Source organism: Saccopteryx bilineata, chromosome 2 (genome assembly GCF_036850765.1).
Source record: "Saccopteryx bilineata isolate mSacBil1 chromosome 2, mSacBil1_pri_phased_curated, whole genome shotgun sequence".
NCBI lineage: Eukaryota > Metazoa > Chordata > Mammalia > Chiroptera > Emballonuridae > Saccopteryx > Saccopteryx bilineata.
Genome location: NC_089491.1, coordinates 347,800,619 through 347,814,566, shown reverse-complemented (window position 1 = coordinate 347,814,566; position 13,948 = coordinate 347,800,619). Strand labels below are relative to the sequence as shown.

Sequence of the window (13,948 nt, the reverse complement as noted above, 5' to 3'; positions counted from 1 at the left end):
TGACCATGGGGTCATGTCGATGATACCAAGCTCAAGCCAGCCACCCCTGCTCAAGCTGGTGAGTGTGTGCTCAAGTCAGCAACCTCAGGGTTTTGAATGTGAGTCTTCTGTGTCCCAGTCCAATGCTCTATCCACTGCACCACTGACTGGTCAGGCCTGTTTAACCTGCTTTTCATCATCTTTTTTTTTTTTTTTTTTTTTACAGAGACAGAGAGTGAGTCAGAGAGGGATAGACAGGGACAAACAGACAGGAATGGAGAGAGATGAGAAGCATCAATCATTAGTTTTTCATTGCATGTTGCAACACCTTAGTTGTTCATTGATTGCTTTCTCATATGTGCCTTGACCGCAGGCCTTCAGCGGACCAAGTAACCCCTTGCTGGAGCCAGCGACCTTGGGTTCAAATTGGTGGGCTTTTTGCTCAAACCAGATGAGCCTGCGCTCAAGCTGGTGACCTTCGGGTCTCGAACCTGGGTCCTCTGCATCCAGTCCGACGCTCTATCCACTGCACCACTGCCTGGTCAGGCCTTTTTTTTTTGAAGTAATAAGTGGGGAGGCAGAGAGACAGACTCTTGCGTGAGCTCGACCAGGAACCACCCAGCAAGCCCACTAGGGGTCGATGCTCTGCCCATCTGGGGCGGTGCTCCATTGCAACCAGAGCCATTCTAGTGCCTGAGGTGGAGGTCATGGAGCCATCCTCAGCACCCTGGCCAACTTTGCTCCAATGGAGCCTTGGTTGCAGGAGGGGAAGAGAGAGATAGAAACGAGAGGAGGAGGGTACAGAAGCAGATGGGTGCTCCTCCTGTGTGCCCTGGTAGGTAATTGAACCCAGTACATCCACATGCCAGGCCAGTGCTCTACCACTGAGCCAACTGGCCAGAGCTTCATCATCATTCTTTTTTTTTTTTTTCTGAAGTTGGAAACAGGGATGCAGTCAGACAGACTCCCGCATGCGCCTGACCAGGATCCACCCGGCATGCCCACCAGGAGGCGATGCTCTGCTCCTCTGGGGCATTACTCTGTTGCAACCAGAGCCATTCTAGCTCCTGAGGCAGAGGCTATAGAGCCATCCTCAGTGCCCGGGCCATCTTTGCTCCAATGGAGCCTTGGCTGTGGGAGGGGAAGAGAGAGACAGAGAGGAAGGAGAGGGGGAGGGGTGGAGAAGCAGATGGGCGCTTCTCCTGTGTGCCCTGGCCGGGAATCGAACCCGGGACTCCTGCATGCCAGGCCAACGCTCTACCACTGAGCCAACCGGCCAGGGCCATCATCATTCTTAAATAGTGTTTATATGGCCATGATTTATCAATTTTAGACATTTGTCTACTAACTTCGTACCACAGTAGATGAAGACTAAGCTCTCCTGTGTCACCTCCCTGCATTTTAATTTCCTGCCTTTGTTCTTCCAAAGTAGTTCTGGCATAATTTTTGGTTAAATCAGTAGTCTACATTTACATTACTTTGACTATGCAAGCATGGCTCATAGCTGAGGCGTATTGGTAAAGATGACCAAGTATTCTTCCTCTACATCTATTTAATAACTGAATTATTGTATGCAACACTGTCTTTGAAGTTGTTTGCAAATAAATAATAACCAATTTTAACAAATTTTTTAAAAAATGAATCAAGGTAACTGAGTAAACAAGAAAAAATGTAAAAAAAAAAAAAAAGAAAAAATGTATACAATCATCTCAACAGATGGAAGAAAAGAATCTCTCAAAATTCAATATCTACTCATGATTTTATTTATTTATTTATTTATTTGTGAGAGAGACAGAGAGAGAGAGTCAGAGAGAGGGACAGATAGGGACAGACAGACAGGAAGGGAAAGAGATGAGAAGCATCAATTCTTCATTGTGACACCTTAGTTGTTCATTGATTACTTTCTCATATGTGCCTTGATGGGGTGGGGGTGGGGCTACAACAGAGCAAGTGACTCCTTGCTCAAGCTAGCGACCCTGAGCTCAAGCTGGTGAGCCTGCACTCAAGACAGATGAGCCTGTGCTCAAGTCGATGACCTCATGGTTTTGAACCTGGGTCCCCCACATCACAGTCTGACACTCTAGCCACTGCACCACCACCTGGTCAGGCCTACTCATGATTTTAAAGAAACTCTCAAATCAACCAGGAATTGTCAAATAGAAATAGAATAGAAACAGAATTTTACCAAGTCAACTTGGTAAAAGACACATAAGAAAATTTTACAGCTTCTATCATACTGAATGGTAAAAAGAATGAATGACTTTCCTTCAAGAACAGAAGCAAAGCATAAATGTCTGCTTTCATCACTTCTATTCATTATTATACTAGTGGTCTTGCCTAATACAAAAACGCAAGAAGAATTAAAAGGCATATAGACTGGAAAAGAAGGTATATAACCCTTTATTCATAGACAACAAGACTGTATACATAGAACATGCTAAGTAGTCTACAAAAAAATCATACCTAAGAAAATGAATTTAGAAAGAAGGTCTGTGGTAGGGTCTGGTGGTTCTAACAAGCTCCCAGATAATGGTAATGCTGTTGATCTCTGGACCTACACATTTGAAAGGCCTTGTTCTAAGGAACATAGAAGGACTATTAACCTATAAAGGAATGGGAAAGGAGGTGTGGGTGAGTAAAGATAACCCAGAGAAAGGCATGCCCAATTAGAATACAGTTATGATCTATGGATCATATTTGTGGTGAAAAAGCCTGTAACAGAGGGAATGTTAAGAAACATACAGGTACAGCCTGACCAGGCGGTGGCGCAGTGGATAGAGTGTCAGACCGGGATGCAGAGGACCCGGGTTCGAGACCCCGAGGTCACCAGCTTGAGCGCGGACTCATCTGGTTTGAGGAAAAGCCCACCAGCTTGAACCCAAGGTCGCTGGCTCCAGCAAGGTGTTACTCGGTCTGCTGAAGGCCCACGGTCAAGGCACGTATGAGAGAGCAATCAATGAACAACTAAGGTGTTGCAATGCGCAATGAAAAACTAATGATTGATGCTTCTCATCTCTCTCCATTCCTGTCTGTCTGTCCCTGTCTATCCCTCTCTCTGACTGTCTCTGTAAAAAAAAAAAAAAAAAAAAAAAGAAACATATAGGTCCACCTGGCCCGTGGTGGCACAGCAGATTGAATGCCAATCTGGAATGCTGAGGTCACTGGTTAGAAAACCTGGGCTTACCCAGTCAAGGCATATATGACAAGTAACAAATGAACAGCTAGTGTGAAGCAACTACTTCTCATCCCCACCCACCTCTGTAAAGTCAATAAATAATTTAAAAAAAAAAAAGAAACAGACCCTGGGCCCTGGCCGGTTGGCTCAGTGGTATAGCGTCAGCCTGGCGTGCAGGAGTCCTGGGTTCAATTCCTGGCCAGGGCACACAGGAGAAGCGCCCATCTGCTTCTCCACCCCTCCCCCTCTCCTTCTTCTCTGTCTCTCTCTTCCCCTCTTACAGCCAAGGCTCCATTGGAGCAAAAGTTGGCCCGGGCACTGATGGCTCTATGGCCTCTGCCTCAGGCACTAGAATGGCTCTGGTTGCAACAGAGCAACGCCCCAGATGGGCATAGTATCGCCCCCTGGTGGGCATGCCAGGTGGATCCCGGTTGGGCGCATGCAGGAGTCTGTCTGACTGCCTCCCCGTTTCCAACTTCAGAAAAATACAAAAAAAAAGAAAGAAAGAAAGAAAGAAAGAAAGAAAGAAAGAAAGAAAGAAAGAAAGAAAGAAAGAAAGAAAGAAAGAAAGAAAGAAAGAAAGAAACAAGAAAGAAACAGGCCCTGGCCAGTTAGCTCAGTTGGTAGAGCCTCATCCTGATATGCCAAGGTTGCAGGTTTGATCCCTGGTCAGGGCACAAATGGGGAGCGACCAATGAATACACAACTATGAAGAACAACAAATGAATGCTTCTCTCTTTCTCTCTCTCTCTCTCCCTCCCTTCCTCTCTATTATCTCAATCAATAAATTAGAAAATTTAAAAGAATCAACTAATGAATGCATAAATAAGTGGAACAAATCAATGTTTCTCTCTCTAAGATCAATAAATAAAATTAATATTAAAAAAAGAAATAGCCTGACCTGTGGTGGCGCAGTGGATAAAGCGTCAACCTGGAAACGCTGAGGTTGCCGGTTCAAAACCCTGGGCTTGCCTGGTCAAGGCACATATGGGAGTTGATGCTTCCTGCTCCTCCCCCCCTTCTCTCTCTCTCTCTCACTCTCCCCTCTCTATAATAATTAAATAAATAAATCTTTTTAAAAAAAAGAAATAGATGGGTAGAGGAGAAGAAAAATTAAAGAAATTATATTTAGTTAGTAAAGACCACCATAAGTCATCTATTCTAGCCCATCCTCCACCCTTTCAAGAAACAGCTTTTACAAATTCCTGGATATAAGGTTATCTAATCTCTTGAAAATGTCCCACGTCAGAGAGACTCACTACCATATCAGGAAGCCTATTCTACCTGTGGACAACTCTGATGACTGATTTATTTTGTGCTCAAGTAACTGGGAACAACAACAAAACAAGAAAGCTCAGCCTGACCAGACGGTGGCGCAGTGGCTAGAGAGTCAGACTGGGATGCAGAGGACCCAGGTTCAAAACCCGAGGTCGCCCTCGGGTTTGAGCTTAAGCATGGGCTCATCTGGTTTGAGCAAAGCTCACCAGCTTGAGCCCAAGGTCTCTGGCTTGAGCAAGGGGTCACTCAGTCTGCTGTAGCCCCCGGTCAAGGCACATATAAGAAAGCATTCAATGAACAACTAAGGTGCCACAACGAAGAATTGATGCTTCTCATTTCTCTCCCCTCCTGTCTGTCTGTGCCTATCTGTCCCTATCTCTGACTCTCTCTCTCTGTCCTTGTAAAAAAAAATAATAAATAAATAAAATTGAGTGAAATAAACAGCACATTAAATTCATTTAAAAAACAAGAAAGCTCAGAAGTGGAAATGGGAAGTAGTTTCAGTGGAAAGATGAGTCTAAGATTTAAATCATATTGAAGTTGAGAAAACAGTTATATATCCCAAGTGAAAATATAGAGCATTCAGTTAGAAAAGTTAAGACTGGCCTGACCAGGCAGAGGCACAATGGATAGAGTGTCGACCAGGAAGCAGAGAACCCAGGTTCAAAATCCCGAGGTCGCCTGACCTGTGGTGGCGTAGTGGATAAAGCATCGACCTGGAATGCTGAGGTCGCCAGTTCAAAACCCTGGGATTACCTGGTCAAGGCACATATGGGAATTGATGCTTCCTCTTCCTCCCCTCTTCTCTCTCTCTCTCCTCCTTCTCTCCTCTCTAAAATTAATAAATAAAGTCTTTAAAAAAAATCCCGAGGTCACTGGCTTGAGCGCAGGCTCACCAGCTTGAGTGTGGGATCATAAACATGACCTCATGGTCGCTGGCTTGAGCCCAAAGATCACTGGATTGAAACCCAAGATCAGTGGCTTGAGCCCAAGGTTGCTGGCTTGAGCAAGGGGTCACTCACTCTGCTGTAGCCGCCCCACCCCACCCCACACCAGGATCAAGGCACATATGAGAAAGCAATCAATAAACAACTAAGGAGACTAAGGAGCCACAATGAAGAATTGATGCTTCTTATCTCTCTCCTTCCTGTCTGTCTGACCCTATCTGTCCCTCTCTCTGTCTCTCTGTCTCTATCACAAAAGAAAACAAGAAGTTAAGACTAATGATCAACAGAAAGTTCAGAGATGGCTAATGTAGAGTTCAGTTAGGAGCTAAAGCTATACAAGTGACAGAAATTCACTAAAGAAGAAAATGGCGAGAGAAAAGCAGAAGGCTGGGAAGGGCCTTGGGAGAGGTCCGTAGTTAGGACCTGGCACTTGAAAGGCAGGAAGTATATAGAGCCCAAAGGAAAAACTTTCGTAGGGAAACATACTATATTTTAAAACCTTAATAGCAGCCTGACCAGGTGGTGGCGCAGTGGATAGAGCGTCGGACTGGGATGTGGAAGGACCCAGGTTCGAGATCCCGAGGTCGCCAGCTTGAGCGCGGGCTCATCTGGCTTGAGCAAAGAGCTCACCAGCTTGGACCCAAGGTCCCTGGCTCCAGCAGGGGGTTACTCGGTCTGCTGAAGGCCCACGGTCAAGGCACATGTGAGAAAGCAATCAATGAACAACTAAGAAGTCGCAACGCGCACAACGAGAAACTGATGATTGATGCTTCTCATCTCTCTCCGTTCCTGTCTGTCTGTCCCTGTCTATCTCTGCCTCTGTAAAAAAAAAAAAACCTTAATAGCAGTAATTTTCAACCAGTGTACCACAAGAATTTTTAAAACATGCAGTATCTGCCCTGGCCAGATATCTGGGTTGGTTAGCATTGTCCTGAAGTATAGAGGTTGCCAGTTCCATCCTCTGTCAGGACAAATACAGGAACAGATTGATGTTCCTCTCTTTCTCTCTCTCTCTCTTTCATCAGTTAAAGAAAGAAAGAAAAAAAACCTGACCCGGCAGTGGTGCAGTGAATACAGTGTCAGACTGGGATGCTGAGACCCAGGTTTGAAACCCCAAGGTCATGGCTTGAGCGTGGGCTCATCCAGCTTCATTGCGGGCTCACCAGCTTGTGCGCTGGGCTACTGGCTTGAGCATGGGATCATAGACATGACCCCAAGGTCATTGGCTTGAGCAAGGGGTCACTCGCTCTGCTGTAGCACCCCCCCCAAGGCACATAGGAGAAAGCCATCAATGAATAACTAAAGGAGCTGCAACAAAGAATTGATGCTTCTCATCTCTCCATTCCTGCCTCAAGATCCTGCTTTCCCTTCAGAACCACCACCCTTCCCACAACCTGACTAACTTAGACCTGTACCTCTCAGAAGTCCTAACTCACTTCCCACCTACGTTAGATGTTTGGACTCTGTACTCAACCCTTATACCTACAATACTCTTCATTGCCTATTTATACGTTTCCTCTACTATAATAAAGAATCCTTGAGGGTAGGGAATGATCTTGTTCATTGCTGCATTCCCATGGGCTACTGTGCCCAACACATAATATGGACACTCCTGTATCTTCTAAATTAATAATAGTAAAAATAATAAAAGCAGCCCTGGCCTGGTAGCTCAGTTGGTTAGCAGTGGTCGGCAAACTCATTAGTCAACAGAGCCAAATATCAACAGTACAACGATCAAAATTTCTTTTGAGAGCCAAATTTTTTAAACTATGTAGGTAGGTACATTCCTTATCAAGGTAGCACCCACACGTGGTCTTTTGTAAGAAAACCACAATCAAGGGGCCAAAGAGCCGCATGTGGCTCGCAAAGCCACAGTTTGCCTACCAGGGGGTTAGAGCATCATCCCAATACACCAGGTTGCAGGTTCGATTGCCAGTCAGGACACATATAAGAGTCAACCAGTGAATGCACAGATGGGTGGAGCAACAAATCAATGTCTCTCTCTCTCTTTCTCAAGAATCAATAAATTTTAAAAAAATTATAAATGAAAATAATAAAAGCAGCAAGCATTTCTGGTGAACTTCTATGTGCCAGGATCTGTGCTAAATACTTCACAGAGATCAGCTCACAGTAAATATTATCTTCCCTGTTTTATAGGCTCAGAGAGGTTAAATACCCAAAGTTACACAGGCAAGTGGTAAAGGACTGATTAGATCTGTTCCAATGTCTGTGCTCTAGAAACCAGAGAAGCCTAGTGAGGTCAGTCAAGACTGTGTGTGAAAAAAAAAAAAAGACTGTGTGTGCAAAGATACAATGATAACTAAAAAGGCATCACCTAATTTGACAATGCTATTGTCCATATGCCAAATGGTAGAGAAAGAATTTATCTTAATTTAATTTTTTTTATTTTTTCCTATTTTTGACCCTGGTTTTCTAAAATTTCTCCATGTCTGGGGTTATAACTACAAAAACTGCATTTGAGCCACAAAACCTCAAAGAAACATGGTTAAAGGTTGTGGGGACATATTTAACCAGTTCAGCATTGTAACTAATGGCTGAAAAGGCTTCTGGTCTAAGACAGGTAATTAGATAAGATCGATTTCTTCAACTCTCAGGGACAAGAAACAGTCTTGGGTGTCTCAAGAACGTTTGAAACAGTCAATGAAGAACTGCCTAATGCCGCAAATATATACTGGAATATGGTTCTTCTTCAACAAGTATTTCTATAAGAAACGGACAAATTCGAATGGCTTTTCCTCTTTGGGGGATAAAGTTAGGATATGTTAGGGCAGAGACATTAGATGCCCGTCTTCTGAAAACTTGAACTATTTCATTTAACCACACCCCTTTCCTCACACTTCCCTACCCTCAACCCCAATCTCCACCCCATATCTACCGTGGATACTTAAACAGACTGGGGAAACAAGACAATTAGAAGCTCTTTGTTTTGGCTGGTTCAGACAGTTACTTGAATCTCTGTCCTTGGGGATCTCGACCCACTGCCTGTCTAGTATGGGAACAGACGGGGATGAGGGAGGAGGAGCAGCCGCCTCTTTGCTTGAGGACAAATTGAATCTGGGCCCCAGGTTCACCTCCTGGAAGTCTGAGGGGAAGAACGAACGGGTAAACAGGAGCTCGCCTGTCCCGCCCAGCAACTCTGCTCCGATGTGCCCCTGCCAGGCCCAAGCCTATTCTGCTCTCGAGCTGCAGCCCCTCATGGAGGGAATCGAGGAGGACTCGGGTGAAAGGGGGCCGTGTAGGGCGAGGCGGGGGCCCGGATGACTGGTCTGACGCAGGCCCACCCCGCGAAGATGGAATCAGAGACAGAGAGGATGAACTGATGATCCCTGGAACGCACCAGGCGGCCCCGCCAGTCAGGTACCTGATCCTGGAGTCAGCAAGCAGTCCCGACAGCGTCTCAGCTCCGCCTCCTCACTTTATGGCCTCGCCGCCGCCAAGCCGGTTGCTGGGAGGGAGGTACGCAACGTGCCATGCGCAGTAGAGGGTCCCCAGGAAAGCGAGCGAGCGAGCTCGCCCCCGCCCCCGCCCCCGCCCCCGTGGTGGTGGAGCCTCGCCCTCCCCCGCCAGGTCCACGCGGATTCGGAAGGTCTGTCTTGTGCTGATCTCCGGTCTCCCCCGCCGTTTCTTGGGTGCAAGTTATCTCATTCCTCACAGCGCGTACCTGAGGGCATTCTGTCTCTAACAGCAGGGGCCAGTTTCACCAACAGGGTGAAAGCCAAAGACCTAGCTCGTCGTTGAGGGCTGCAGGGTCTGAATAGGTCTCCCCAGACCCTCAACCCCAAAGTAAAGTGACCCTTTGCTCGACCTTGACTCAAGCCAGCCACGATGGGGCCATGTTTATGATCCCACGCTCAAGCCAGAGACCGTCCGCCCCCTGCCCCCTGCCCCCCCCCCCCTTCAGCGCAAGCGATGAGCCTGCAACCTCGGTTTCGAACCTGGGTCCTTGGGCACCTGGTCCTACGCTCTACCTACTGCGCCACCACCTGGTCAGGCGGCTACTTTGAGAATTTTCTTTTCCTGTAGTAAGACTTCACTGGAAAAACCTGTCCTACACGTTTTTAAAAAGACATCTCAAATGCCCCTTATTTTGGCTTCCTGGGCCACAAGCTGACAAGCTGCAAAGGGGAAAACCCATCCTTTTTCTCTGTGCTTCAGGTAACTTATCCGTAAAAGGAGGAAAACAGCTTAACTAATGGGAACTATCACTTCTATCCTTCTGGATCTTTTTACCCCTCCTTCCTCATCCACAACTCTGAGAGACATGCTGTATTTGCAGAGACCTGTAATGTTTGCCTAGATGGGGAAGTTGGCCTAAGCCAAGGCAGGCAGGACTTGAGAAATGAAGCAATCTCAAGTGATGGAGTAAGTTCCCTTCTGTGAGACTGTGTTTTGGATTTTGTTTTTTGTTTTTTTCAGTGACACTCCACCCATGCAGGAGGGGGTTTCCAAAATTGGTTAAACGCATACCATCAAGTAATGAACACTCAATTCATCATTTCTCATCTAGCCCAATAACTGTCATTTTCTATCTGGATTCCATCTACAAAGGTGGCTAAAAGATTTCACCATCCTCCTGATTGTCCACAAAAGTTAGAGAAACGTTTTTCCCACACTGTTGTTTTGTTGTATCAGAACAGCGAGAAACAAACATCTTGCCACACAATCAATTAGCCAAATTAAGAAATTAAAGAGTCTTTAATGCCAGTGCGTGGACCACACGGATGCCAAAGCCTTTCAAATCAATGTGGTGGGGAACACAATTTGGGGCTAGCTTTTAATGGGAAAATTACATACTGACTGAGGAATGGGAAGGGGAGGAAGCATAACAGTAAAACAAAGCAGTGAAACAAGCTTTCTTACAATGTTTTATCTATAGGGTTAATTCAGGGAGAAACATTCTGAGAACACCTGCAACTTTGCAAAGCTAGCACAAGGCCACACAGTCTGGGAAATCATCCTCAAGGCCAGGAATAGGGAGTCTTTTCAGAAAAAGTACGTTCTGCTAAAAGTCTCTTTGTTTTAGAGAAAGTAAGTTTTGCCAAAAATTATTCATGTTAAGAGCCTTTATTTTCTACACTTCAGTTTCAAGGATAAAATGTTTGTTTTGGGGTTTTTTAATGTTTATTTTATTGATTTCAGAGAGAGGAAAATACAGGAACATCAATCTGTTCCTCTGTGTCCCCTAACGGGATAAAACTGGCAACGGCAGAGCTTTAGGACAATGCTTTAACCAACTGAGCTATCCAGCCAGAGCAGGAGTAATTTTCTATTAGCTTTAGTTTTCCTTGCAAAAGGGCAGCCTAAATCCAGATAATTTAGAAAACCAGTGTAATGAAAGACCAGCTTTCAGTTTATAAAGTCAATCTTTTCCTGTTTTGCTTTTTACTTATTGTGAGCCCTGGGATGCACAAGCTTTCTAATCTCTTTAATGCTTTTTGCTTGTTTATAGGGTGGAATGGGACTCTCTAAGATTCCTGGAGCTTTCTGAAACTGGCTTGAAGCCTAGAGGAATGGAGGTAGACTGAAGATCCTGTTTTGTTTTTAACTCTGAGCATCCAGTTTAAGTGCACAGCCCTCTTCAAGATACTATGTAATTTTTATTTATTTTTTTGACAGAGGGGGGGGGGATGGATAGAGACAGACACGGAAGAGAGAGAGATGAGAAGCATCAGTTCTTCATTGTGGCTCCCTAGTTGTTCATTGATTGCTTTCTCACATGTGCCTTGACCCGGGGGGAGGGGGGGAGCTCTAGCAGAGCAAGTGAACTCTTGCTCAAGCCAGCAAACTTGGGCTCAAGCCAGCGACCCTGGGCTTCATGCCAGCAACCTTTGGGCTCAAGCCAGTGACCATGGGGTCATGTCTATGATCCCAAGATCAAGCCAGCAACCCTGTGCTCAAGCCGGGAACCTCGGGGTTTTGAACCTGGGTCCTCTGCGACCCAGTCCGACGCTCTGTCCACTGCGCCATGAGATACTACATAAAATGTGAGAAAGGTAAAATTAGTAATAGCCTAGAATACTCACATGAAATGCTTATGATGTGTAGTTTAACAAATTGAGCAGGATTATTTAATTTGCAAAGCATTTTATATGTCAAACTACTTTATACATATTATCTAATAATGATCCTCTGTATAGCCATTTTAGAAAGGGGGGGGGTAGATAATGCCCACTTATAGATAAGAAAAGAGACTTGCTAAAGCACTAAGACAGCACCCAGATGCCTGCCCACAAATCCAGGGCTCTTTCCTGAAGCAGAAAACTGGCTTCATTCTAGCTTTGCTACAATCTTGCTAAGTGATACAGTTACATGCAAGAAAATAGTGCAGAAGAAAGCTATTTAAGCATTCAAGTTGAAAATGTGATGGGAAAACAGTTAAGCCTGACCAGGCAGTAGCACAGTGGATAGAGCATCAGACTGGGACGCAGAGGACCCAGGTTCAAAACCCCCAAGATCTCAGGCTTGAGCACAGGCTCATCTAGCTTGAGCGCAGGGTTGCTGGTTTGAGCGTGGGATCATCGACATGACCTCATGGTAACTGGCTTGAGCCCAAAGATCACTGGCTTGAAGCCTAAGGTTGCTGGCTTGATCAAGGGGTCACTCGCTCTGCTGTAGCATTCCCCCGCACTCCAGTCAAGGCACATATGAGAAAGCAATCAATGAACAACTAAGGTGCTGCAATGAAGAACTAATGCTTCTCTTCTTTCTTCCTGTCTGTCTGTCCCTATCTGTCCCTCTCCGTCTTTATCACAAAAACAAAAAACAGTTAAGAGTTCTCCCTCAAGCATAGCTGATGCAATAAATAACGCAGATAGATGTAACATTATGATTTCAAAATAACTTCCATGGAACTAAATACTTGAAAAGTCTTGGGTGCTTTTTAAAAATAAATAAAAGTTACTCTATTTGGATAAAACTGAATAGGGGAAATTAAAGAGGTCAGTTTATTTTAAAAGATGAAAATAGAAACTAATATCCATTAAAAGTGGTACAGTATAGCAAAGGAGGTATAAAAAGGGACAGAGGGGTGGGGGCGAGGGAATTATAGTCAGTGGGACACTTGAATCCATGTAAACAATAAATTAAAATAAAAAATTTAAAAAGTGATACAGTATAGATACAAGTCTCTCCCTTTCAGGAACAAAAATTAGTTTTCTTCTAAAAATTGTATTACTTCCCAGTTCATGGAGGTAAATGGCATTCAACCTGTGGTGGCGCAGTGGATCAAATGTTGACCTGGAATACTGAGGTTGCTGGTTCAAAACGCTGGGCTTGCCCGGTCAAGACACATATGGGAGTTGATGCTTCCTGCTCCTCCCCCCATTCTCTCTCTCTCTTCTCTAAAATGAATAAAAATTGCCCTGGCCGGTTGGCTCAGCGGTAGAGCGTCGGCCTAGCGTGCGGAGGACCCGGGTTCGATTCCCGGCCAGGGCACACAGGAGAAGCGCCCATTTGCTTCTCCACCCCTCCGCCGCACTTTCCTCTCTGTCTCTCTCTCTTCCCCTCCTGCAGCCAAGGCTCCATTGGAGCAAAGATGGCCCGGGCGCTGGGGATGGCTCTGTGGCCTCTGCCCCAGGCGCTAGAGTGGCTCTGGTCGCAACATGGCGACGCCCAGGATGGGCAGAGCATCGTCCCCTGGTGGGCAGAGCGTCGCCCCTGGTGGGCGTGCCGGGTGGATCCCGGTCGGGCGCATGCGGGAGTCTGTCTGACTGTCTCTCCCTGTTTCCAGCTTCAGAAAAATGAAAAAAAAAAAAAAAATAATAATTTTAAAAATGCCATTCAACTTGTGCAGATGAAAACATTACACTTTCTTCCAAATGCAAATAAAAATTTCATTGACCACCAAAACGCAGAAACTCAAAAGTAATATATTTTGTTATTGCTTTAACAGTCTGGAACAAAAGCCACTCTGTCTCCCCCCTTCATATCCTTTCAAATCATTCAAAATGCCTGACCTGTGGTGGCGCAGTGGATAAAGTGTCGACCTGGAAATGCTGAGGTTGCCGGTTCGAAACCCTGGGCTTGCCTGGTCAAGGCACATATGGGAGTTGATGCTTCCAGCTCCTCCCCCCCTTCTCTCTCTCTGTCTCTCCTCTCTGTCTCTCTCTCTCCTCTCTAAAAAAAAAAAAAAATCATTCAAAATGAGTGGAGAAAGGAACAGTAAGGAAAGAGAATCTGGGTTGATAAAGTCAAGTATTTCACCCCTCCCACCAAAATAGGTTTTTATAGATACTGTTCTAAATAATTTTCACATTGCCCATTTCTGCTGGATGAGTGGAATGAAAACACCAATCAATGTTTTCCTTCTGTCTAAAGTCCCATCTGAAGAAAAGATTTCACATCCAGTGCCTGACAAGAAAAGCTTCTTTATTACTCAGGAAACAAAATTATAAGCTATTGCTCTCCCCCACATTTTGCAGATAGAGAACTCTCAGAGGACCTGCTTGGTTTTCATTGGGAGAAACATGACAGTAAAGCAAAAATACATCACTTGGAAAATAGTCCTAGATAATCTTTTATTTTTTTACTATTATTTTTTTGTATTTTT

General features: G+C 45.2%; 1 protein-coding gene across 9 annotated transcripts in view; it reads right to left on the bottom strand.

The window, feature by feature from the left end:
- Positions 1–8,868, bottom strand: part of STRADA (STE20 related adaptor alpha) — a 34,957-nt gene extending 26,089 nt beyond the window's left edge. For 5 of the 9 annotated variants that reach the window (XM_066262633.1, XM_066262637.1, XM_066262635.1 and 2 more), the window contains exon 1: positions 8,762–8,868. The gene's annotated coding sequence lies outside the window, so the exon portion shown is untranslated. Of the gene's footprint in view, positions 1–8,737 lie in introns of all 9 variants that reach the window. The other 4 variants (XM_066262634.1, XM_066262636.1, XM_066262638.1 and 1 more) reach the window with 3 other exon arrangements.
- Positions 8,869–13,948: the final 5,080 nt, after the last annotated feature.